Below are 27,083 nucleotides of genomic sequence, written 5' to 3'. Positions count from 1 at the left end.
TAACCCTGTTGCAAAAACCAGTGCCACTGGGTGCCAGCGCCCCAGCGCCATACCTGATTATGGTCCCAGTATGACGCTGGAAACTGGGCGCACTGGGACGCGGCATACTGGGACGCTCCGCACTGGCAGCACTGTTCGCCCGGAGAAAAAAAAAAGGGTGTGGGACAAAAATTAAAAGGCAAAAGTAACGAAAAAGTTAGGTACATAAAAAACCTAAAAAAAAAAGAAAGAAATTTGTGCACCAAGCGCGCCTCGAACACAGTTTCTCAGCACGCTCAGCTCAGCTCAGCACTAGCTCAGCACGCTAACCACTCGGCCACGCCGAGATTATTTTTTTTCTTTATTGCATGGAAAAACTTGCGTAAAAAGGAACAACTCCACTTGCTTAAACATGTCCATGTCTAAAGTTACCGGGCTGCTTAATACGAGCCCGTCATATCCTCAGCCCGACAATGCACAATCATCAGAACATCAAAAGTCTGGGAGACATACACATGCGTCTAGATACGGCATCCAGTTTGGAGGTTCTTCACGTGCAGCATATACACTTCTCACCAAAGCACACTGCTCCCGAAACACGGATTTCGACGATCTTGGTGGCTCTGCATGCCTGTCGATCATGCGGCTTTTCCTAAGGCTGAACAGTCCCATCAACACAAATAGATCGTAAGGCACGGCAAAGTTGTTGTCAGGAGGCAAAAACCTAATTGTATAAGGCGTAATTTCAAAGTCCTTTTTAAGAGTTCTTTGTAGTATGTCCCAAAAGAACATAGCATCACGGCACAGAATAAAGCAATGATCAATTGTCTCAGGCACGTTACAGAGGCGACAATTTACCGACCAGGGCACAAACATCTCCTTATTGTGAAGAAATGTCTTGACAGGCAACGTCGCTGTATGTAATTTGAAAAAGAACGTTTTTGCAGCTGCCTGAATGCACATTTGCCTAACACGCTTTAGGACAATGGTGTCCAAAAACCCCAGATAAGGCTGCCGATACAACGGTGTAGGGAACAAAGAGTCAGTGAGAACCTGGGTCATCTGCTTTCTCTAGAGGCTATACAGGTAATCTACAGAGAAACGCATAGTGAGAAAATTGAAAGTGTCAGCAACCTCCTTAAGGAATCCCCACAAACGCCCCTCACGAGCCTGCCCAGTTGGTGCGAATAAGTAAGGCAAATGTGGACTAAGGCGCCTAATGAGCACAGTTACAAGAAACGGATGGTTTGCCGATTTGAAAAAGAGAAAACGGGAGACAAGTTGATGCACAAACAAGTGAACAAGGCCCACTCCACCAGACTCTAAGGGAAGAAACAAGTTGTCACGCCGCATGGGCTCCCATTGAGAGCGCCACACAAATGTTGCAAATATTCTGTGTATAACTTGTACTTTGCTCCTCGCACAATGCAGGACTTGAAGGACATACGCAAGTTTTGCAAACAAAAATATGTTACAGACCTGTGCCCTAGCAAACACTGAGAGTTCCCTACCCATCCAAGCCTGCGTTTGTCGCCGCATAGGTACGATTTGTGAATCCCAGTAGGCTGCGCTGTTACGAACTTGGTGCAGCGGACCCCTAACTGGATTTTCTTGAACCATTTCTGCATTTTATGTCATGAACCGCAGTTATAATGTTGGGACTTCATGTTTCGCAGTCTACAGGCCATTGCTACCGCTCTAACAATTGCAAGTTCTTGATCATTTTAGCTTGCTGTCTGCTCTCACGACTTGCAAGTAATGTTCTGGGTCTTTCGCGGTGGCTGTTCTGCGGTTCCCGTCCCGTTCCGAGTTCATGCTTTATTGCGAAAGCAATGCTACTCTAGGTTTCGAGCCTTCAGCGTAGCGCGGCGGTAGCCACGTACGTCTTACCCACGTGACGCTGCGACGTGACACCCCACGTGACACTAAGTTGAGAGCTCGGCTACCAACTGAAGCGTCGACGTAGCGCGGCGTTAGCAAAGTGTTACCCACGTGATGCTGCGACGTCACAACTTACGTAGCACAAAAGCGAGAGATGGGCTCCCAACTCAAGCGGCGGCATGGCGCGGTTAGCAGGAGCTGCCAACTTGGGTCTCTCGTTTCACATGAGACGGTTAGGTCAGAATCAGCCTCCGAGGACCCTGGCATTCACGTTACCGCTATAGGCCACTAAGGCAGGTTCATACGGCTCGGTTAAAGCGGGGCTTTATATGTGGGCTGAGGAAGAAGAAAAAGAGAACAACGCTCGGTCACCCGCAGGTAATGCTTTTGCTCTATATTTCGTTCGGCAGCGTTGAACTCGTAATTTTTTAAGCAAGGGGCACTAAAATTTTGGAACGAAATGAAGGAGGTAATGGGGTGCCTCCTGATGAGAGTCACTTAGGGTTGTGTGCATAGAAAAGAGCAGTGCGTAGCCTGCTGGTGTACGCAGAAGTCGGGCCGTCTGTGCTGTCGGCTCGGCTTCACGGTGGCCTGTAGCCAGATTTGATAGGCACGTTCAAGGCCATATGAAGCGCGCCATTGATACTACCGAAGTAATAGTAAAGCTTTCACTTTAAAAAACAACTCGAAACACGCACAAGACTATAGGTTAAAGAATTCGTACTTGGCAGCGGTAAAACAGAGGACCAAAGCGAACGAGGAGACGCAACAGGCTTGAACACTCTCATTGCACGCCACCGGCCTCCATGGTGCCACTCGAGGCATTGTGTGTTATTTTTCAATCTTCATTGTGTTGGCTTTGCGCACAAAACGACCACATAAGGGGCTTTTCCAGCGCGAGGCGGACTTATTCTTGTCCAATGGCGGAACGAAGCCCTGTGCCATTGGCGCAACAATTAGTAAACTATGACCCCTTTCCCAAGCATTTTGCCCCAAAACTGCCTCTTCATTTACTTTTGTCCTGTCTTTTTTGAGCTTCCAATTATGAATCTTCACCAACTAGTCGTATTTTCAGTTCCTATTAGGTTAAAGAAAGGTGTTCATCAGATCATGTGCGTCCGAAGAAAAGCAGGAATTTGTTGCAGACAGCGCGAACACAGATAGATGAACTGCAAGGCGCCCCTGGCGTTGCTTCGAAGAACGCGGCATAAGGAATCCAAGTTGCAGTAGCAGTGAAGATGACCAGATGACGGCGCGGGTAGGCAAGCATCAGCGATACCATCAATTAGAGATGAGCTGGAAATGCGGACAATTGTGATAGTGAGCTTAATGTAGCCGATCCAAGGGTATCTAGGCCGCGCTATACCACAGTACGTTGGCTGTCAACTCCACACTTGAATCCCTTGTACTCTGCGACGCTTTCTCACTTCATACCTGAGTTTCCTGGCACTTCAGCACCCCTTGTGCTCCGCACCCTTCGTCGTCCTCGCCCTGCGAGCATAATGTGTACGTGCGCATGCGCAAAGCTGGATTGGCACGCGCAGTGCTCCGCTATCGATGCACTACCATAAAATGCCTCCCGACGAATAATTTTGCAACTCACCGGGGCGCGTATAGCTGCTTCTGGTCCGACGGGGCTGGGACTCGTAGGCCACTGCCGCTTGCAGCAGGGGCTAGCCTGTAACTGGAGTTGTATCTGTTGTAGGCCGTCAGTGCACACGCCACCGCTTCGGTGAAGGATGACGGCTGTTGCGACGCGCGTTTTTCTTTCACTCTTCTTTTTCTTTCTTCTCTATAATCTGTTCTGTCCCCACGAGGCAGTGGAGGTGACTCAGCTATAGGGAGTCCAAGCTCAAGTTTAGTGGCGCGACGCCAATACCCCAGCGGCGAGCCGTGGAAAGTCGGGACACCGCCGGAGCAGACGGTCTGCTAGTTTTGCGTGCCCGTGCGGTTGCACAGTTGCGCGGGAGCAATATTCGCGATGACTGAAGTGGTCCCGCCAAAGCGAAGTGGTGGTACGAGGTGTTTTTGTGTCTTAGGCTGTCACAATTCAGTACACGGAACACTAAAGGACGTGATCCACCAGATTCCCGGGAAAGTGGTACGAGAAAGGCGGCAAGCGTGGGTTACCGCAGTAAGGTGGTTCAAGTAAGTACTGCCGGTTTTATCTCGCCTAATGCTCTGGCTTTTGCAGCTTTTTGCTTTCTATGTCTACACCCACTCAACTTACTAACGAAGGGCATGATTGCAAGCCACGGCTGGGGTAACTGTTGCTCACATTACCTTCTTCCTGTAACAGTGTTGTGAAAGTGGAGTTAAGGTTGCGTGGATAGAACATCGCGTTTTCTTAACACGTATTTTATAAGCCGTCGCTACTCGCAGTTTTCTTCTATTCTCCAGTAAACATGCTTCCAGGCGGTTAAATATGCAGGATAGCAAGTTGTTTAGTGAGGTGGCGTTCATCGTTAAGGAACAGGTGGGGATGCGGGCGAGGGACGCCCGGCGCTTTCGATGTTTTTCCTCCACCAGTTCGCGCAGCGCTGTTAGTTCAAAACGGCGTTTAGTAAATTTTGCGTTATTACTACAGCATATATGTTGTCAAAGGCTCAGCTGCATGCATTTACTTCTTGAGAACGCTGTGTATTCGTGTCGAGACTGATTGACATTTAATGTAAGCTTTTTCATTTTTTTCTTCATTCACTTCGTTTTTTTGTTTAGAATTGCACAGACAAATGTTTGGTTTTTCTTTATTGCTACCTTTCGATTTGTGCACGTTTGTATGAACATACTTATAAAGTACATAAAAATACAGACGAAGGTCCCATAATCAGAACACAGCACAGGGACCCCCGATCGATCGTTAGAATAAAAGAAAATAACAACATAATTAGCTAATTGTTATTTATACAAAGCAAAGTAATAACATATATATTAGACATATAATAAGTATACAAATCAGAAATTCAACAAATACATCTTCAAGTTATTCTTAAATAACTAAAGCTTTTTTCACATTGAGCATAATAAATGTTGTTGCACCTAACAAACTACAGCTAATAGATTAGCAGACACTAATTACATACCTGAAAACTAAAAGCCATTATATTTTTTCTTGCACTGTCTTGACAGCACTATACGTGGGAGCCCAAGGCATATACACGAATCTGCAGCACTCATTTTGTTGGAAACTGCAGGAATGATATCAGCGAACATCCCACCTACATCCCAACCATTTTCCCACCAGCGTACAGAAAGAAGGTACCTGACCAAAAAAGGGCGCAAAGGTATGAAAGCAAAGCTAAAGCTTAAATTGTAAACTACAAGCATGGTTATCTTTCAGCATACCGAGTTCCCTTATTGGTGTACAAAATGAGTAAATGTCCATATTGCATTTATTTAAGCCATGCCCACTATTATATGATTCCATGACTGACATTGATCATGCTAGGACTGTGCAATGCAGGTGGAAAAGGCGTTTCAACCAGGCAACTTCGTCCAGGCATTTCGATGCAGCAGCTGAACATCCGTCACCTGCAACAAATGATGTAGTGACGACACAGGTGTCAGAAACGTCTCCCTCAGAAAAGCTACTGCTTGACCAAACAGAAGTGGATTTTTCTGACGCCTGTCTGGAAACAAGCACTAGCCCTTTATCCCACAGCACCAATGCTTGAGATCCTTTGGTGCATGCATGTGGCTCAAGAAACGATGGTCAACACACTACAAAGAGTGTTGCTGTAAGGCCATCCTTCCATTACAGGGGAATGTAAACGGTGCATCTGCCTCTGTAATCACTATTTCTTTTCATTAATGTTCTTTCAACTGACTCATGCAGTGGTACAAATTCGACTAGTGTCCCATTTTTACCCCGCCCCTTTTTTGAGACAAGCCAGACAGAAGAATGTGCAACTTCAGGCAAGCTAAGCATGCTTCTTTCAGCAACAATTAAGTGGCCCCCAGGCCTTAACTCATGTCGAACACAAAGAAATGAGCAGGAAAGAGTTGGACTTTTGAGTATTTTTTGCAATCTTGCACTAACGAAAATTATGTGCAGTGTTTTCTCTCAGAAAGTGGAGGAGGCTCTTGCCTTTACACTGTGACACTGTCTTGCTTGTAACAGACAAAAAATACATTGCAGCAGTATTATGAAATGTTAATTTTTAATTTCCTTTTTCTGCTTAATTTACTAAGTTTTACATGATGTCATGGCAACATCGATTTTATTTTGGAATGAATGCTTTTAGTTGCAGTATAGTGGAAATATTATTTTTTATTTATTATTGCATCTTCTGATTGCCCTTCATCTTGATGCATTTCATCTTAATGCTTTCTTGTTTGTCTTTCTTCTGAAGGTCGCAAGCACAGATGGAAACTCGAAAAGGAGCTGCGGATTTTGTGGCTTTGAGTACCTAAAGGAAAAAGAAGAGGCACTGCAAGATTTGTGCGCTTTAACACTGCAAGTCTTTTGCCTTCTTTTGAACTTGATGCCTCTACCAAAGCACATATACAATGCCGTATCAAGGGAAGACAAGCTTTGCTTGTTCCTCACCAAGCTCCGACTTTGGATAACATACAGTGCCTTGGGAGCAATGTTTGGCATCACAGCCCCAACAGCATCAACTGTGTTTAGGAAAACATTCAGTGTTTTAAGTGTTTCTCTGAAGAATTGGCTGTTTATGATATCACGAGAGATAATCAAACGTTCTCTTCCTGTACCATTTAAAGAGAAGTATCCAAATTGCAGGCTAATAATAGACTGCACAGAGATCCGAACAAAAATGCTCTCGAATCCTGATTGTCCGCACATGCTGTATTCTCATTATAAGGGGGGATACACTTTAAAGGTCTTAATAGGAATAATTCCCAACGGCATGATAAGTTTTATAGTTTTATATGGAAGGTGTATGGAGGGCGGCATACTGATTCATTCATCGCTCAAGACTCTTGCTTTTTGCAGCTTCTCAAACCAGGCGATTTAGTTCCGAGTGACGAAGGATTTCCAAGCCTTCGTACAACCGTGGGAGGCAGAGGTGCTGTGCTGCTCATGCCTCCCTTTATTTCAGGAGGAGCTCAACTGTGAGAAGAATGTATGGGAAAAAAAACATATGAGATTGCGTAGGTACGCCTTCATGTACACAGAGTCATACAAAGGTTGAAGATTTATCATACCCTCAGTAACAGTATCTCTAAGCCTGGTGCCGCATATGAACTGTCATTTCAGCTTGTGCTGCTCTTCAGAATATGCAGGCGCCAATTAATAAGGAGTAGAGCTATATGGCTCCATGCTGTGTCGGTGCAAGGGTTGTGATTTCATATTAACAGAAAATTCTTTACAACAATGTGTGGCTCGGATGATGAAAGTAGCCAGCAGTCTGAGAGCCCAAGGTAAACATAGAGGATATCTTTTTTTTTTATTGTTTTTGTAGCTGATATTGGCGAGAGTAAGTTGTGCAGTGAGTTTAGGGAGAAGGATAATTAAATGCAAAGTGGAACCAAAAACAATAGGCTGGCCATAAACTCATTACACGACTAATTATGGTCCAATATCAACTACAAAACAATAAAAAAAATATTCATATGTTTACCTTGGACTCCCGGATTATTGGCACCTTTCATTGTATCACAATGAGCCCCTCATTTCCCCTTCAATTTTCGGATGATGAATGGGTAAATTAATGCACCAATGAGTTTTTGGTGAGTGACTCAATTTTTGTAATGGTGTCTTTCACATTGTTGGTGCCTGCATTTATTGATACATTCACCTGTATAAAGCTGTCAAATTCTGCAATGGAAGAGCTATTAAAATGCAGTGTGCAGCACACATCACAGCACGAGTTTTTTATTTATTATTTATTTATATATTAGTACCTCAAAGGCCCATGAGAGGCATTAGGGAGGGGTGGGCTTACATCAAGGTATATTTTCAATGAATGATTTGAAGTCCGCGTTGTCGAGATGAGTCACAGCTTCTGCAGGCAAACAGTTCCAATCTTTTGCTGTTAAAACAAAAAATGACTTGAGATGACGTAGATGCAAGAGGGGGTTGGACGGTTTGTTGAGGGTTGATCTGGACGGATTGGCGATGCGCAGGGATGATAACGGCATTTATGGAGAAGACACAGCCTGGTGGTTTTACGCGGGATTCTATGTTTGCAAGGTTAGCTTTGTGTTTTAGTGATGAAATACTTGTGTGATATGAATAGTCTGAAAAGGCAAATCTTACCGCTCTGTTTTGGACGGATACGAGTGTTTTGGTAAAGTTAGATTGGTGTGGGTCCCAGATCGAGCAAGCATATTCTAGTTTGGGGCGGACTAAGGTTAAATAAGCAGACAGTTTTGCGTGAGTGGGAGCAAGTCGTAGTGTTCGCCTAACATATCCTAGAACACGGTTAGCTTCGTTAGTGATGTTATTTATATGAGATGTCCAGGTAAGATTTTGAGTAAATGAAATTCCCAGGTATTTTGTCACCACATAAAGTATACTTTTCGGTGTGATATGATGCACGACGATCAAATGAGACTAGAGTGGTTATGTTTACGTTTAGCTTTATGTTTACGTTTAACCGATTAGTGCACCATGTTTCAACAAGTTTCAAATCACACTGAAGTTTAAATAAGTCCATGCTGTTTGTTATTTTTCTGTAAATGACGCAGGTCGTCAGCGAACAAATGAATGGTAAAAGACAGGCTATTAGAAAGATCTTTAATGTATATTAAAAATATTAAGGGTCCTAAAACAGTACCTTGTGGTACGCGAGAAGTGACTGGGGACAAGGAAGATGCGCGGTTATTGGCCCATACAAACTGTTGGCGATTAATCAAAAAGTCTGCAGCCATTCAAGCTCTAGTGGGTTTACGTTTAGTAGTGAAAGCTTATGGAGTAGTCTTCGGTGGGTAACTCTGTAACTCTGTAACTGGGCAAATTCAAAATCTAAAAACAGCGCATTCACTGGTGTGCTAGTGTCCAAGCTAGAGCTGATGTCGTTAGTGAATAATATTTGGTTAGAGCAGGCTAGGTTTTTTAAAAATCGGTGCTGACTTGGATGGAAGAAGTTAACAGACTGCAGGAATTTCATTACGTGTGAGTGAATTACATGCTCTACTAGCTTGGAGAGAACACTGGCTAAAGAAATAGGGCAGTAATTTTCAGGAGACGATAGTGAGCCTTTTTTATGCACTGGAATAATTTTTCCCACTTTCCAGTCATGAGGTATGCCATTGTGTTCGAGTGATTGCTGGAAAATGTGGGAAAGAATGATGGCGACAGTATCTTTAGTATTGTGAAGTACTTTAGCGTTGATGTTATCGACTCCGGCAGATGATGACAGTTTTAGAGATTCAATTAGCAATTTTATCCCGTTAGGCTCGAATTGTATGTCTGCCATAGAGCAATTAAAATGTGGATAATGAGGCATGAAATCATCGGGTGCATTAGTAAAGTGGGCAGAAAAGACATGATTGAATGATTCGTTCACAAGATTTTGTGATATGGGTAAACCTAGGTCGTCACACAGTGATAATGAGTTGAGTGGCTTAGAACTTATCGCTTTCCAAAACTGTCTAGGGTTATTGTGAAGCATTGACGGTAAAGTGGTTGAGTAAAATGTTTTTGTAGCGTTAGCGGCATGTAAAAGTAAAATTTGTTTCCGCATTATAGTACTGTTGCCATACGCAGGAACTGTTGGTGCGTTTTGCATAATGGAAGAGCCTTTTCTTTTTATTCAGCAGTCTTTTTAATGTTTGGTTGAACCATGGGGATGACGATCGCATGATGACTGTTTTTGCAGGAATGTATAGCACAACTACAAGCACGCTCAGCGCTTGTGAAATACTTAAATGACAAATAATGACTAAATTGCGATGAAAAAAGAGCAAGTGTGTCTATCAGCCAAAACTGTTGTGGCAAAAATGTCCACTTCACTAATGATACACAAAAAACAAACACTCTTGTGCAATATTCATTTCGTAACCACTATAATTTTGAAAGAACTTTGATTTATTAAAGCATTAGGATTATTTCTCCATCAGTGCCTGCATTGCTCCAGTGGGTGCAAACACATGAAAATACCGCATTTTAATAATACATTTTTCTGACACTTCATTCCTCATGAAAATGCTTTGGGCTGGTAATTTAGATCTCAACATATTGAAGTACAAGATGTAAAGCCCATACGACATGTTTCATTTATGTGTGTTTCACTGAATTATATTTAGCATGTCTAGCAACCCCATAGGTTCCATGATTGCTCGTGAGTTATGTGGCAAATGGTGTGCATGGAAGACATCCGCAGCATATACTTGCTTAAGAAGAGTGTCCCCAAGTTTGTGCGAAATCTCCTCAGTACTTTGCATCACTGCAAGGATCTTCATTGTACTAACATCATCTCTCCATTCACTCCATAATTCCCCTTGAGTTTCTACTTTCCCTTGCAATAGTTTACAGTAAACGAGGGTCTTTAGGTCTTTACCGCCGGCCATCTTTGAATAAATAAATTGCCCTCTCAGAAGTGCGTTGCTCGGCTGCTGACCCTGGCCGCAGCAGCCGGTGTACTGTGTGTTGTCAGTGCAAGTTAAAAACTGTTGAAATTATCTCTGGCCCTTCGCTATGGTGCCCATCATAGCCTCAAAAAAAAAAATTCTATCCATCCCTGTACTTAATCTGCTATTTGAGAAGACAGCAGCGCTATCTGCATAGAGAGTAAAAAGATCTTTTTCTGCCGAATGAGGCTCTAGAGAAAGCCAAACATTGCTCATGCTGTAATGTATTTAGGAATTAATTGCCTTTTCTGCAGGTTCGAAACAATGATGTTATGTAGGTGGCAAAAACCATTAGTAGTAAGCGAGCTGATCAGGGTTACATGTCAACATTGTCATTGTTTTTTTTTTTCACTGAATTCTTTCATGATTTCTTAAAAAAGTTACTACAACAAATGCTGATGTGGCCATAGTGTGTGTTTGCACAATTACTAGTATTAGCTGCTACCACTTGAAGTGGATAAACTGTTCTTTGAAAGTAACCAACAGATGCAAACGACCAACTTGCATCCATCAAAACATAACAAGATATATTTTTACAGATGCATTTGTTGAACATGTTACAGCAGCCAAAGAACACAACACTTCACTTTATCAATGCCACGGAAGACTCATATAACAAAATATAAAAGATGTATCTTATACAAATGCGAAATATCACAGCTGTAAATGTCGGAAGGAGTAAAAGAGTAAAAAGTTGTATCTTACACAAGTGGTAAATATCACAGCTCTAAATGCCAGGAGTAAACAAGTCAAAGATTATTTTGTTTAATTTAGATTTTTTATTTCTCCACACTTTATAAGTTTATTACTTTGTGTTTATATGATATTGCACAGAACCAGAATGCAGAATTTGTACTTAGACAAAAAACGTGAGTGCTCGCTTAAAGACGAAACAGAAACTGCAAGATGAACACGTTTTCATCCTTTCAATTAATCAGAGTTGCTTCAGAAAGTCTTTTGACAAGTAGCAGCTACAACACATTTCTGCTTGCCATAAGCCACATGCCATGGCATACAGCACACCACAACACTAACATTCAATAATAAAAATTGTTCACAGAGCTCCAGTTGAAAGCGAAATAAGCACCTGACGATATCACACCAACTCTTGTGGGGAGTGATGTCGAGCAGGAAACATAAACAAAATAACTACCAAAGCAAATGAGGCCACTTAGATCACCCAGACTAGCAGTTGTGCAGTGACATTTATAAAATGTTCAGCCTACAAATAATTCGATTTGAACAAAGCAGAAATCAGAAGAACATAAATAAATATTTAGAAATCCAAATATAGAAAGCAGCAAAAACGTAAAAAATACACCAACCATTGCAACCTAGAATAAAGATTTAATAAGGAGCTTGAAATAAAAGTATTCAATTTTAGGTATTAGATTCCACAGGAAGGGCTCATCTCGAACGGCTTTAACATTACAGGATATTTTGGGGTGTACACATACAACAGGACCCAATTGGAGATTGAGAACATGCAATTGCGCCTGAATATGGGTATAATATGTATGTGTCTTTTTCAGTTCAATGATGTCATCAATGAATGTCAAGTAGGGAAGGTAGCTGCGCATTTCCTCGTAGTTTATGAATTGCTGGTTTCTGTACTTGTACGTGCATTTAATTTCAATTAGCATTGATTCTTCATTAATCTTTGTCCGGCCGTATGGACTGCAGCATATACATGGCTGCTCCGGGAGCACCACAAGTCCAATCTGGAAAACGGGGAGTTGGAAGTTGCTCACAAATTGAAATGACCGAAAATAGGAAATTGGGCATGCACTAAGTAACTCATGCAGTGTAAAACGGTATAACATACCTGCACAATACGTATGTCGAGCTTTTCTTGAAGCTCTTCACGTGCTGCGGCTTCTGTCTTGATGCCTAGAGAAATATTGTTACGGTTAAGTAAGAAAAAGGGTGGTTTATTTTGCAGTGCTATGCAGTGGGGACAAGGTGAAGCCTACTAGCCCCCAAACACCAACGCTGCTTCTTCTTCTGACACACCAGTACAATCTTTCCTCGTCGTCAATAGAATGACATTTCTCCCCTACTCAGCTTATGCCCTCTGGGCGTTTTCGTGAGTCGTGCGAGGCTGACACGGCTTCAAGCAGGCAACCTGACATAGTTCGGGTTTGGCAGACCGACGACCAGATGCTGTCAGATGGGCTATTACATAAGTTAAATGACTGATGCGTTTGACTACCACGATATGGGCCGTGATAGTGGGCCAAGAAATTTTGATGTAGACCACGGCGCCGAATTGGACGCCACAGCCAGACTAAATCGCCTATAGAGTTCGTGAATGGCATCGTGTTGTACTTTAGCACGTTCTTGGGAAGCAACAGACCGTAATCGGGCGATTCTCCGAACTTTTTCGGCGAGACAGAGGGTCTCAGCCAGGCAGGGGTCTTCACGGCTTGAGAAGGGCAGGAGTATCCAGGGAGTAGCGTGGCGGTCTGGCATACAGCAGGAAGAATGGACTGTACCCAGTTGTCTCATACGTAGTGGTATGAAACGCATAGCGAGGCGACCACTTGGGTCTCGAAGGTTCCGCAGCCAACAGAGTAAATGATGGTCAGTTACGATAGTTAACGACCGTCAGTACAAATATGAACGGAAAAGCTGCACAGCGAAAACTACATCCAGGCATTCCTGTGCGGTGACTGTGTAGTTTCGCTCCGGCTTGCTCAGGGTACAACTTGCGTATGCGATACTACGCTCTCGTTCATCGTGCCGTTGTACAAGGACTGCCCCAAGACCGATTTCACTGCGTCCGTGTGAACTTCTGTCACTGCAGCAGGATCGAAGTGACGTAGTATGGGTTTCGATATTAAAAGAAACTTCAGTTGACAAAATGACACGTCGCAGTCTGGTGTCCAGTCAAAAGGGGAGTTTTTGAGGTTTTGTTTAAAAGGCACATCAATGGGTAAGCAACGTCAGCAAAGCGATGTATAAAGCGGTTAAAATACGAACACAACCCTACAAAATTGCGCAACTCCTTCACTGCCTGTGCGGGTTTAAAAGACTCAACAGCGGCAGTTTTCTGGGCATCCGGCATTACACCATCACCATTCACAAGGTGTCCCAGCACCAGCGCTTGGCGCTCTCCAAAGCGGCACTTTTTCGAGTTCAGAATTAGGCCGGTGTTGTGAAGCCAATTCAATACACGTACTAGACGGTCATTGTGTTCTTGGAACGACTTCCCAAATATGACTACATCGTCCAGATAGCAAAGACAAATGTCCCAATTTAAGCCGCACAAAACTGTGTCCATAAAGCATTCAAATGTTGCAGGCGCAATGCACAGCCCGACTGGCATAACATTAAACTCATAAAGGCCATCTGGCGTTACGAAGGCTGTTTCATTATGAAAGCTGTTTCGCAGGGTCCATTGGAATTTGCCAATAGCCACATCTGAGATCAAGACAAGAAAAATAGGATGCACCAGAGAGGCAGTCGAGGAAAAGGATAGACGTCCTTTTTCGTAACAGAATTTAGATGCCGGTAATCGACGCAGAATCGCCACTAACCATCTTTCTTGCGTACGAGAATAAAAGGGGCAGACCAGTGGCTAGATGACTCCTGTAAAACCATCTTCCATAACATGTCCTCCACTTGCCCATGAATGACTTTGCGTTCAGATGGGGACACGCGATACGGCTTTCGACGGATGGGACGAGCCGAACCGGTGTCGCTGGTATGATGGGTCCGATGTGCAGGGCGAGAGGTTGGTTCATCTGTTTGAGAAAGGTCAAACAGGCGAAAGGGGTAGAAGAATATCCACAGGAGTACGGCATTGAGATGAGCTGAGATCGGCGCTGACCACGCGGAAGATCGATGTTTCATCATAAGCCAGAGGTATGGTGGCCCGCGTAGTATCTGTGACCAAAGCAACGACGCGGGCGCAAAGGATCCACAGTAGCAAGCTTCAATCGCGTTGGTAAAACTGCTGGCTCGGACGATGGATTGATTGTCCATAATGAGCCAGTAAAGTGATGCACGGAGATCATACAGTGGGGAATAATAACATTTTTCTTCAGGCATGATGAGTGAACTGGGTGCCCCACGGCCTAAAACGAAACCTGGTCAAGAATTGAAGCGGACACGGGGACCAACATGGCAGACAAAGGTGGAACTACTGTGTCTTCGGTAATACTAAAACTGTTTCATCCTTACGGCCACTATCAAAAAGAGTCGGCAGATGCGAGCCGTCCATTCCTAAAATGATGTCATGTGTAGAGTGGGGTAAGATGACGAATTCAGCTTGAAACTTTGCACGAACCACAGACACTTGCGCACTACAGACACCCCGCGGCCGCAACGCCTCTCCAATCACACCGCAAAACGTTGAAGCACGGTCATATTCAAACATTACTTTGCGTTCCAACAAGCGCCTAAACTGAGTACGCATCACAGACACAGTCGCACCCCTATCCACCAAAGCAAATGTACACACACCATCAATGAACTCACGAATCTTGTTTTTGAGCATTACAGTTGGAGGCATGTTGCCACACAGCACCTTTCCAGCGGCCTTACCCCCATTGGTCGCGCTGGTTCTGCCGAGGCGACATGGAGCGCCGCCGCGGTGATGAAGAACGACGCGCACGGCAGGTGGGCGGAAGAGTAACACTTCTATCAGCAGATCGATGCAGGGGAATGGCCGTGGAGATTCTCGTTATGGATGTTGCTGTAATACCCACGCTGAGTATTTGATTGCTGAAAAACGGGGCTGCATTGCTGATTGTTGGTTACCGTTGGAGGCGCCTGGCGGTTATAGCGAGGCGGAACACTACTGCGGAAGCACCTTGAGATGTGACCTTTGACGTCGCAGCGGTGGCATATCGGTGGGGAAGGTAGAAAATGCTGTTGTGGATAAGAGCCAGGCATGGCTTTGCGCGTCGTAGGTCTAGTTGAATACTCATACTGCTCAGTAATCCTCGTAGATCAAAATCTAGGTCCACTTGAGGGGGCATCATACCCTGGGGCGTCTAGCATCGACGCATTCCTGTTGACGAAATGCATAGGCGGATAGTCGATAGAAGCTGAATCTTGAGGAGCTTGTGCGAAAGGCTGAACTGCAATCGCATGTGGTGGTGAAGCCGGCCGTCTAGGTACCCTCTTGACAGAGACCTCAGCAGATTTGTGTAGGGGAAATGGGTTGAGCCGCAGAAGTTCTTTCCGCACGATTAGCCGGATATTCGACAAAAGCTCTAGTTGGGCATGGTCATCAAGGCTGGCCATGGTAGGTACGTTGGCCAGCCGCCCATATTTCGGCGCAATACGACGTGTTTTGAGAGCTTGAAACGCGCGGATATGTTTATAACATCGGAGACAGTTTCAATGGTGTCTTTGGGGAATAAAAAGTTGTACACGTCAGCCGCGATGCCCTTCAACATGTGGCCGATTTTGTCTTCTTCGGGCATGTTGATTTCATCGGACAATTGAGCTCTTTGAGCAATTGTCTGCTCAGCCCGCTTTTTGCTCGGTACAGAGTCACCAAAACACTGTTTTCTCTCGGTGGAAAACCGTTCCCATGCTGTCAGATTGTCTTCGTTATTCTCGAACAAGATCATGGTGGTATATGTTAGAAAGAAAACGACATTTGTTAGCATGGTGATAGGGTCCCACCGGGTGTACCGACTAACTCGATGATAATGAAGCAGCCACTTCTCAACTTCATCACCGTCTCCTCCTGCAACCCGTCGTGGATCCCGATAAGGATGGGAGGGAATAGAGCTGGAGGGCGGCCTGTCACCAGCCTGGCTTGCAGATTCGCGGCTTGCACGGTTAGAGATAGTGCGAACCATCACGGTCATCAGCGGCCAGTCACCAGCGGCTGCGGAACATCTGACCATGGCGGTGGTCAGATCTGTGACGCAGCAGGGGTTGCTAAGAATACCTGGCTCCTCTGGACAGGCCGCCATTGGAAACAGACCCTGGCAACGTTTAACGCTAGAACCCTAGCTAGTGAAGCTAGTTTAGCAGTACTGTTAGAGGAACTAGAGGGTATGAAATGGGATATCATAGGGCTTAGTGAGGTTAGGACGCCGAATGAGGCATATACAGTACTGAAGGATGGGCATGTACTGTGTTATCGAGGTTTACTAGAGAGACGACAACTAGGAGTAGGTTTCCTTGTCAATATGTATAATAGCGGGTAATATAGATGAATTCTAAAGTAATACTGAGAGGGTGGCAGCCATCGTTATTAGGCTTAATAAGCGATATAAACTGAAGGTTGTACAGGCCTACGGACCTGCATGTAGTTATGATGACCAGGCAGTTGAAAGCTTCTATGAAGATGTAGAATCGGCAATGCGAAAAGTAAAGACGCAGTATACTGTACTAATGGGCGACTTCAATGCAGAGGTAGGGAAAAATCAGGCAGGCAAACAGGCAGTAGGTGACTATGGCATTGGTTCTAGGAATAGCAGGGGGGAGTTACTAGTTGAGTTTGCAGAGCGCAATAACTTAAGAATCATGAATACCTTCTTCAGCAAACGGAAGAACCGGAAATTGACATGAAAAAAGTCTTAACGGGGAGACTAAAAATGACATTGACTTCATAATGTGTTCAAACCCCGACATTATGCAAGATCTAGAGGTAATCCGGAAAGTGCGATGCGGTGACCACGGGATGGTGAGGTCACGAATTCGCCTAAATCTGATGAACGAACGCAACAAATTAGTAAGAAAGAAACCCATCAACGAATTAGCGTGAGGGGAAGGGCAGAAAAGTTCAGGATCTCGCTACAGAAAAGATATTTAGCTCTAAACGAGAATGGCGACATTACCATAGAAGTAATGAACAATAATTTCAGAGATATCATTACTGAATGTGCGGTAGAAGTAGGCGGTAGGATAGTTAGAGGGGATACCGGTAAGCTGTCTAGGGAGACGAAAGATTTGATTAAAAAACGCCAGAGTATGAGAGCTTCCAATCCAACAGACCAGATTGAATTGGCCGAGATATCAAAGCTAATCAATAAGCACAAGGTGGCCGATATAAGAAAGTATAACATGGAGAAAATTGAGCATGCTGTAAAGAACGGGGGAAGCCTTAAAGCGGTAAAGAAATTGGGCATAGGCAAAAACCAGATGTATGCGATAAGGAACAAGTAGGGCAACGTCACCACGAATATGGACAAGATAGAGTAGCCGAGGAGTTCGATACAGATCTCTACAGTAGCCAAAGTAGTCAGAACCGTAAAGAGATTGACAGTAGGGAAAAAACAGATCTGACCTTCCACCAGTTACGAAGGATGAGGTCAAAAAAGCATTAGAAACTATTAAAAGGGGGAAATCAACTGGAAAGGATCAGATAACTACAGAGTTGCTGAAGGACGGAGGAGATATCGTGTGAGAAAAGCTGGCCACCCTTTATACGCAGTACCTGGTTTCATCGACGGTACCGGATGCATGGAAGAATGCAAACATTATTCTCATTCATAAGAAAGGGGACTCTAAGGATCTTAAAAATTACAGACCAATCAGCTTACTGTCTGTTACGTATCAGGTATTTACTAAGGTAATCGCTAAAAGAATCAGGACAACCTTAGACTGCAAACAAGCAAATGATCAAGCAGGTTTTCAGAAACGGTACTCTACTATCAATCATATCCATACCATCAATCAGGTGATAGAAAAATGCTCGGAATATAACGAGCCCTTATACATAGCATTCATTGATTACGAAAAAGCATTTGACACAGTTGAAACCTCGGCGGTGATTCAGGCATTGCGAAATCAGGGGGTAGACGAGCTGTACGTGAAAGTGCTGGAAGATTTATATAGTGGCTGCACAGCAACCATAGTTCCGCATAATGAAAGTAACAAAATTCCCATAAAGAAAGGTGTTAGGTAATGAGACACGATCTCCCCAGTACTATTCACTGCTTGCTTAGAGGAAGTATTCAGAGACTTGGAATGGGAGCAGTTAGGGATAAAGGTAGATGGAGAATATCTCAGTAATCTGCGATTTGCTGATGAAATTGCCTTGCTAAGCAACTCGGGTGATGAACTGCAAATGATTTGTGACCTAGACAGGAAAAGTAGAAAGGTAGGCTTGAAAATCAATATGCAGAAGACTAAGGTAATATTCAACAGCCTCGGAAAGGAACAGCAGTTTACATTATATAGTGAGGTACTGGAAGTAGTAGGCGAATATCTCTGCTTAGGACAGGTAGTAACCGCAAATCTGGACCATGTAAAGGAAATAACAAGAATAATTAGATTGGGATGGAGCGCATTTGGCAAGCGCTCACAGATTATGACTAGCAGCTTACCGGTATCGCTGAGAAGGAAAGTATGTAACAGTTATACTCACCTATGGGGCTGACACGTGGAGGCTAACCAAGAGAATTTACTTAAGTTGAGGACAATCCAGAGGGCTATGGAACGAAGAGGGGTAACATTAAGAGATAGGAAGCGCGAAGAGTGGGTCAGAGAAATAACTCAGGTTGCCGACATACTAGTGGAAATTAGGAAGAAGAAATGGGCATGGGCGGGACATGTAGTGCGAAGAGAGGATACCCGATGGTCGCTTAGGGTAACAAACTGGATTCCAAGAGAAGGAAAGCGTAGCAGGGGGTGGCAGAAAGTTAGGTGGGTGGATGAGATTAAGAAGTTCGCAGGGGTCAAGTGGATAGAGTTAGCACAGAACCGGGCTAAATGGAAAAATATGGGAGAGGCCTTCGCCCCGCAGTGGGTATAGTCAGGCTGCTGATGATGATTATGATTGTTGAAAGCGGTGGCTGTTCAGCAAGGCGGCGACTACGTCGGAACTCCAGTTGTTCTGGCTGCGCCGCAGGCAGGGATCGAACGGAGCAGTTCAGTTCAGTTCAGGCGTTCAGTCGTGTCCGACTCTTCGTGACCCTATGGACCATGTCACGCCACGCTTTCCGGTCTCTCACTATCTTCTTAACATCACATAGCTTCATCTCCAATGCCTCGAGAATGCCATCTAACCATCGCGTTCGCTGCCTACCCCCTCTCCGGCGACCCTCAACCTTTCCCAACATCAAATCTTTCTCCAGCGACTCCTCTCTTCTCATCAGATGACCAAAGTAGCTGAGCTTTAACTTTAGAATTTGACCCTCCAATGAGCAGTCAGGGTTTATGGTCGACAATATCGACTGATTTGATCTTCTGGCAGTCCGAGGAACTCTTAAGTCTTCGCCAGCACCACAATTCAAACGCGTCAATTCTTCGGCGGTCAGCCTTTTTCACAGTCCAACTCTCGCATCCATACATCACAACTGGAAAGACCATAGCACGGGTTATACGGATCTTGGTTGGCCGACTAATGTCTTTGCTCTTTACTAGGCGGTCAAGGCTAACCATTGCTCTCTTTCCCAGAAGCAGGCGTCTCCTAATTTCATGGCTGCAGTGTCCTTCCAAGATAATCTTGGCGCCCAAGAACAGAAAATCTGTCACAGCTTCCACTTCTTGTCCATTGATGCTCCAGGACTTGATAGGGCATGACGCCATGATCTTCGTCTTTTTAATGTTCAGTTTAAGCCCAAACTTCTCACTCTCTTCTTGTACGCGCATCAGAAGTCTCTTGAGATCCCCTTCACTTTCAGCCATTAAAGTGGTATCATCCGCATATCTAAGGTTGTTGATGCGTTTTCCAGCGATCTTCACTCCAGCTGAAGACTCGTCCAGACCGGCCTTCCACATGATGCACTCTGCATATAGGTTAAATAGGCAGGGCGACAGTATGCAGCCTTGCCTCACCCCTTTCTCAATCGGAAACCAATCAGTAAGACCATGCCCAGTTCTGACTGTGGCCTCTTGCCCTTCATAAAGGTTCCTGAGGAGACAGATGAGGTGAATTGGAACTCCCATCTCTTGGAGAGCTTGCCACAATCTGCTGTGATCTACGCAGTCAAACGCTTTCGCATAATCAATAAAGCAGAAGTAAATGGGTTTCTGGAACTCTCTTGCTTTTTCCATGATCCAGCGAAGGTTGGCAATTTGGTCTCTAGTTCCTCTGCCGTTGCGAAACCCAGCTTGCACGTCCGGAAGCTCCCGATACACATACTGCTGCAGCCTACCTTGCAGGATTTTTAACATCACCTTGTTAGCATGCGAAATAAGCGCGATCGTGCGGTAGTTGGAACAATCTTTGGCACTGCCTTTCTTTGGAATGGGGATGTAAACTGACCTCCTCCAATCCTGTGGCCACTGCAAGGTTGTCCAAATCTTTTGACATAATGTATGCAGTGTGTTAACAGCGTCGTGGTTGAGGTTTTGAAGCAACTCAGCTGGAATACCATCAATTCCGCTAGCTTTGTTCTTAGCAAGGTTGGGTAAGGCCCATTCAACTTGACTCTTCAGGATGCCCGGCTCGAGATCAGTAATCACAACCGTCCTATGTTGGGTTTGTACATCCGGGTCCTTCTTGTACAGTTCTTCTGTGTATTCCTGCCACCTCTTCTTTATCTCTGAGGCTTCAGTGAGGTCCTTGCCTCGTTTGTCCTTTATCACGCCCAGCTTAGCACAGAAGCTTGCTTTGATATCTTTGATTGTCTTATACAGAGCTCTTGTGTTCCTTAATTGGCTGTTGTCCTCAACTGCTTGACACTGTATGTTCAAGAAGGAATTCTTATCTCTCCTTGCTATTTTCTGAAAATCCGCATTGAGAACCTTGTATCTTTCTCTTTCCCCCATACCTTTTGCCATCCTCCTTTCCTCAGCTATTTGCAAAGCCTCTTCAGATAACCAGTTTGCTTTTTTGCATTTCTTTTGCTTTGGAACTACCTTAGTAGCAACTTCTTGTATTATATCACGAACATCAGTCCACACCTCTTCGGGCTCTTTGTCTTCTAGATCTAATTCTTGAAATCGATTGCTCACTTCCACAGCATATTCAATGGAATCTGATCCAGATAATACCTGAAAGGCCTTCTAGTTTTCTGCGTTTTCCTCAATCGAAGCTTAATTTTGGCAACAAGAAGCTGATGATCGGTGCCACAATCGGCCCCAGGCCTTGTTTTTACTGCTTGTATAGCGCTTCTCCATCTCTGCCGGCAAATAATATAATCGATCTGATTCCTGTACAGACCGTCCGGTGAAATCCATGTGTACAGGCGCCTCTTGTGCTGTTGAAAATGAGTATTCGCTATGGTCAGGTTGTTTTCTTGACAGAACTCTACTAGCCTCTGCACAGCTTCATTTGGCTCACCAAGACCGAACTTGCCTGTAATTCCGGATATTTCTTCACTCCCGACTTTAGCATTCAAGTCTCCTATGAGAAAAACGACGTCTGATGATGGGGTGCGGTCTAAAAGGCATTGTAGGTCCGCATAAAATCTCTCAACGTCAGCTTCTTCAGCAGCAGTGGTCGGTGCATAGACTTGGATAACTGTTATGTTGAAAGGGTGACCTTGGATCTGGACTGAAATCATTCGCTCGTTTTTGGGGTTGTACCCTAGCACTGCTTTGCCCATTCTTCTGTTTACTATGAGAGCGACCCCATTCCTTCTCTTCGATTCGTGCCCACAATAAAAGACATAATGGTCGCCGGAGTTAAATTCTCCCATTCCGGTCCACTTGAGCTCGCTGATACCCAAGATATCAATGTTCAATCTGTCCATCTCTCGCTTGACGATATCCAGTTTACCTTGCGTCATAGATCTTACATTCCATGTTGCTATGTGATATATCTCCTTGCAAAATCGGAGTTTCCGGTCGCTTCCCGACACATCCACAACTGAGCGTCCTTTTGGCTTTAGCCCAGCCGCTTCATTCGTCCTGGAGTTACTAGGAGTCGCCCTTTGTTCATCCCCAGTAACATGTGGGACGCCTTCCAACCTGGGGGGCTCATTTTCCGGCGCCATATCGATAATGGTATTGTGACTGGCCATAGGGTTTTCTTGGCAGGAAATACTGGAGTGGGTTGCCATTACCTTCTCCAGTGAATAACATTTTGTCAGAACTCTCTGCCGTGACCTGTCTACCTGGGGTGCCCTACACAGCAGAGCTCACGACTTCATCGAGTTTCGCAAGCCCCTCCGCCACGACAAGGCAGTGATCCATGAAGGCAGTGATCTATGAACGGAGCACCTTCCACCAAGTTGTTACGGTTAATTAAGAAAGGGGGTGTTTGTTTACAGTGCTGTGCAGCGGGACAAGGTGAAGCCTACTAGCCCCCAGACACCAACGCTCCTTCTTCTTCTGCCACACCAGTACAATCCTTCCTCGTCGTCAGTAGCGTGACAATATATTTACATGCCAAATATGAGTTCTATTGCATTAGGAAGAAGATTTATCATACTTATGGGCTCCACATCAGGCATGAGTACTTACGTTTTTCTTCTTCGACTGCCTAGTATGTACGAGACTACAGCTAATGGCTACCGGTAAAACGTGTCATATTTACCTCCGTTGTACTGAATTGTCCTGGCTCCGAGTTCTCAGGTTCTTCTTCGAGATCCAGAAAGAGGCAACCAAGAATGTTTCCACCACGAAAGACAATGATACAAACACCACTCTTATAGAAAATCTCTGGCGCGAGGACCTAGAACGCAATGAGATTTTCACGTTCATCTTTGACGTCATAATTCGGGGTGTTGGCACTGTGTGAGTCGTTCAACATTTGACACGTGCCAGTGTCAGTGTGAGTACAGAAATCTCTTCAATCCGTTGAGCCTAGAAATATTTTTAAGTACTTGCGAGAACATAGCTAAGGGCGTAGAAAAATGATTGTTTATAAACTGCGAGCATGGCTTAGGTTTCGTTGCATAAAATGATTATGGCCAGTTGTGAGCTGGTGGTTATCTAAAATCCCGAATTCGTCATGAGAGTATTGATATTCTAAGAGCAGTGGTAAAGTTTATGAACTTTAGCTTAGTGGAATTACTACTAATATTCTCCAAAGATATAAACTCGAGGTACTGAGAGGTATTAAGATAAGATAATTTATGAAAGCCTAAGAGAAATAAACAGAAAATCGAAGCAAATGTTAACCAAATAATTAGTACTCATAGGGCAATAGTAAAGTAAAATCAAGCCGTTGCCTGCGGAAAAGAAATTATTGCAATGTCAGTATAACTTGACCACATGTAATTGCTTACAAATTCTAAGCTATGCGAGCAGTTGCCTTGTTCGTTCTCCGATGAAAACGATTAGTTTCATAGAATTTAGGTCGTTTCAAGCTTACGCAGTGGAAGTGCACGCATACGAGCATGCGCAGTGTGCCCATTTGTGTGTGCAGGTGTGTTTGCTAACTGCTACCTTCCGGAAGCGTCAATAAGTAAAACTGTACCAGGCGTCTTGCTGTTCGTCCGCCTAAACGCGAGAATTCCAAAGCAGCACCAAGCCCCATATGCAGGCCTCTTGCCCTGAACAAACTTACACGTATAGTTGAAGTTAATAGTCACATAACAGACACGCCACATCCCATCATGTTACAGTCATGTCATAGCAAACTATCCCTCTCTCACAACTTTTATATCCACTCATCCCCTTCCCCCAGTGCAGGGTAAGAAACCGCTTGCTTTTACTGGTTAACCTCCCTGCCTTTCCTCCTCGTCTTCCTCCTCCTCCTCCTCCTACACATAAATACCAACACTTTCCACCGACCCACTTGCATTCCTGAAAAATCTTTTACCGAATCTTTGAGCTTCTTTCTTTTATTTTTATTTATTTATTTATTTGATACTGCCAACTGCCTCTTGGCAGTCCAAGCAGGAGTGAGTAAGTACAGTCGGCACTACAAATCAAGGTAAACAAGAATGTGAGTGACAAGAAAACATAAGGAAATGACTTGCAATACAGATTATTGCGCGGGCAAAAGCAGCTTATACAAAATTACAAAAAAGAACATTAAAAAAAAAAAAAAAAAAAAAAAACACACACACATCTGCAAACTGCAAAAACAGGAGACTGGACACTCTAAAATTAACATACTTCATTGCAAAGAGTGCACAGCAGACGCAAAGGATTCGACCGAGGTCATATTGGCGACTTCTTGCGGTAGGGCATTCCACTCTGCTATAGTTCGAGGGAAGAACGAGAAGCGATAAGCGCTAGTCTTAGCCTGTGGCATCACAATTGTTTTGCTATGCTTGCCTCTTGTTTCTCTTCTCTTATTAAAATTGATGTAGATGTCGGAATCCATTTTTGTTTGTTTATTAACTATATTAAACAACGTTTGTAGGCGATGTAGTCTACGCCGAAATTCTAATGTTGGGAGGCCGGACCGTGTTCTGAGTTCAGTGACCGAGGCTCTTCTACTGTAAGTATTATAAATAAATCTAAGGGCTTTCTTTTGCACGTTTTCAATGTTATTGATGGCAGTTTTTGTGTGGGGATCCCACACAACATCGGCGTAATCGAGCAATGGTCTAATGAGTGTCGTATAGGCAGCGAGTTTAGTCCTACTAGTGCAATGCTTCAGCCGGTGTTTAAGTAGCCATAGTCTCCTTAGCGACGCCGAAACGACATATTCAACATGAGCATTCCAGGTTAGCTTCGAGTCAATTACTACACCCAGGTATTTAAATTTGTCAACCGGCTTAATTGCTACATTGTTGATTTTATATGTACAAATTAATGGTGTTTTCTTCCTTGTAATGACCATGTGTGTGCATTTTGACGCGTTTAAGTTCATGCGCCAGGACTGACACCAATTATTGATTGCAGTTAGGTAATCATGTATGGCAGTCTGATCGTGCAGTGATTGAATGTTATGATACACAATGCAATCATCTGCGAAGAACCGGCATCGTACCGGGGAATCAAAGGTCAAATCATTTAGATAAATTAAAAAGAGAAGGGGTCCAAGTACTGAACCTTGCGGTACACCGGAAAGTACGGGAGCAGGTAGAGAAATTGAGTTTCCTATACGGACGTACTGTGTTCGGTTAGATAAATAGGAGTCAAGCCAGCGGAGAATTTGTTCATTCTTTAGCACGCATTGTAGCTTCAGTTTTAGTCTATTGTGACAAACACGATCGAACGCTTTCTGAAAATCGAGAAAAAGCACGTCTATTTGCCCGCCCCGGTCCAGCGCTGCCATGACCTCATTGGTAATGTGTAGAAGCTGTGTAACTGTGGATAGGCCACGCCGAAATCCATGTTGTTTTTCGGAAAAGAAACTATTATTTTCTAGAAAGCTAATCACGTGCTTAAAAATAAAGTGCTCCATCACCTTACTAGCGGTGCACAGAAGAGAAACGGGTCTGTAATTAATAATACTGAGTTTATCTCCGGACTTATAAATGGGTATTACCTTTGCTGCTGTCCAATCATTAGGAAGGACACCTTGCCTTAGACTTTCATTAAATATTATAAACAGATATTTTGCGCACCACTCCGCGTACCTAAAAAGAAAATTATTTGGGATGTCATCGGGACCAGCAGATTTCTTTATATCTATGCTTAGTAGGGACGAAAGAATACCTTCTTCAGAAACAAAAAGGTCCGGAAGTTCACAGCCAGAACCTGAAAATTCTGGATTATTGTCATCACTACCGCGTAGAAATACCGAGGCAAAGTACTCGTTGAACGCTTCGGCAATATTCTGGTTATCACTTGACTCGGTATCATTCACTCTAACTTTGGTGACCGGATCCTTTTTTTCCGTTATGTGCATCCAAAACTTCCTTCACTCTTAACTTCAGCTTCACTCTTCCACGCAACAGAGAAAATAAAACGAGACGGCAATATTAAGCAAAAAAGGCAACGCGAAAGCTAGCGTAGTAAAAGAATCTTGAACAAGCAGTATTACAAAAGCAGACATTTTGCGTCATACAGTAGCTTGCTAGTTCTTTTTCTATTAATATTGTTACGGCGATGTACTTAATATTGTTACGGGCATGTACTTAAAGTAACTGCACTGCGATGGGCTGAACTCGACGCTAAGACTTAAGTTGTTGTTGTCCAAATAACTTATGGCACATACCCAGAGAGGGGGATCGGCCAAGAATTGGGTGGCAAAGAAACTTTTTTTTTTTGAGGTCTACTTACATAAGAAAAAAAAAATTGATTTTAGGGTGGAGGATAGGAAATAAAACGGGAAAAAGTGAAATATAAAATGAAAAGTGGTAACACTCACGGGAGATTGACACTGTAATTGTAGAACAAGTGATGTTTAAATATTTAGCAAGGCAAACGATTTGATTACAGTAAAACATTTTGCATGGCGGTAAAAACAGACCTGTGACTGTTCCCAAGGATGGTGGCGCCAAATGATAACAATGTCGGGCTGCTTAAACTAAGGCCAAGCTGTTGCAATGGCCTTTCCATCAGCTGTCTTCTCAACGTAGTGAAGCAGCGGCAAAACAGTAAAAAGTGATGTAATGTTTCTTGTTCGCCTAAAGTGCGCAGACGGGAGACAGTGCAAAACCAGACCTGTAAAGATAGAAATTTAAAGGTGGGATACAGCATCGCAGCCTTGTTACAGAAATCTCAACTAGCCGTGAATGACATAATTTTCTATTCCAAGAATAATTTAGATGCAGGTAGTCATCAGATTTTAAAAGATGGCCATTTTTCATATTTAATAGAACGTTTCTCCGAAACCTCGCTGCAGGGATGCACGCTGTCGCCGGAAGGATAGATAATACGGGGCCATTGAGGGACTCTTTTGACAAACTGTCAGCATAATCATTTAAAGTCACATTGCTGTGGCCTGGTACCCATACCATATGCACAATTTTCAAATG

At 44.0% G+C, this 27,083-nt stretch overlaps 1 pseudogene; it reads left to right on the top strand.

Annotated features, from left to right (window-relative positions):
- Positions 1-3,106: 3,106 nt before the first annotated feature.
- LOC146193524 (uncharacterized) lies at positions 3,107-7,128 on the top strand (annotated as a pseudogene).
- The last annotated feature ends 19,955 nt before the right edge of the window (positions 7,129-27,083 follow it).

This window comes from Amblyomma maculatum, chromosome 4 (assembly GCF_055883805.1).
Source record: "Amblyomma maculatum isolate TAMU_Amacu chromosome 4, ASM5588380v1, whole genome shotgun sequence".
In the NCBI taxonomy this organism is placed as follows: domain Eukaryota; kingdom Metazoa; phylum Arthropoda; class Arachnida; order Ixodida; family Ixodidae; genus Amblyomma; species Amblyomma maculatum.
The sequence above is the reverse complement of the archived record's forward strand: the minus strand, read 5'-3'. Positions and strand labels throughout refer to the sequence as shown.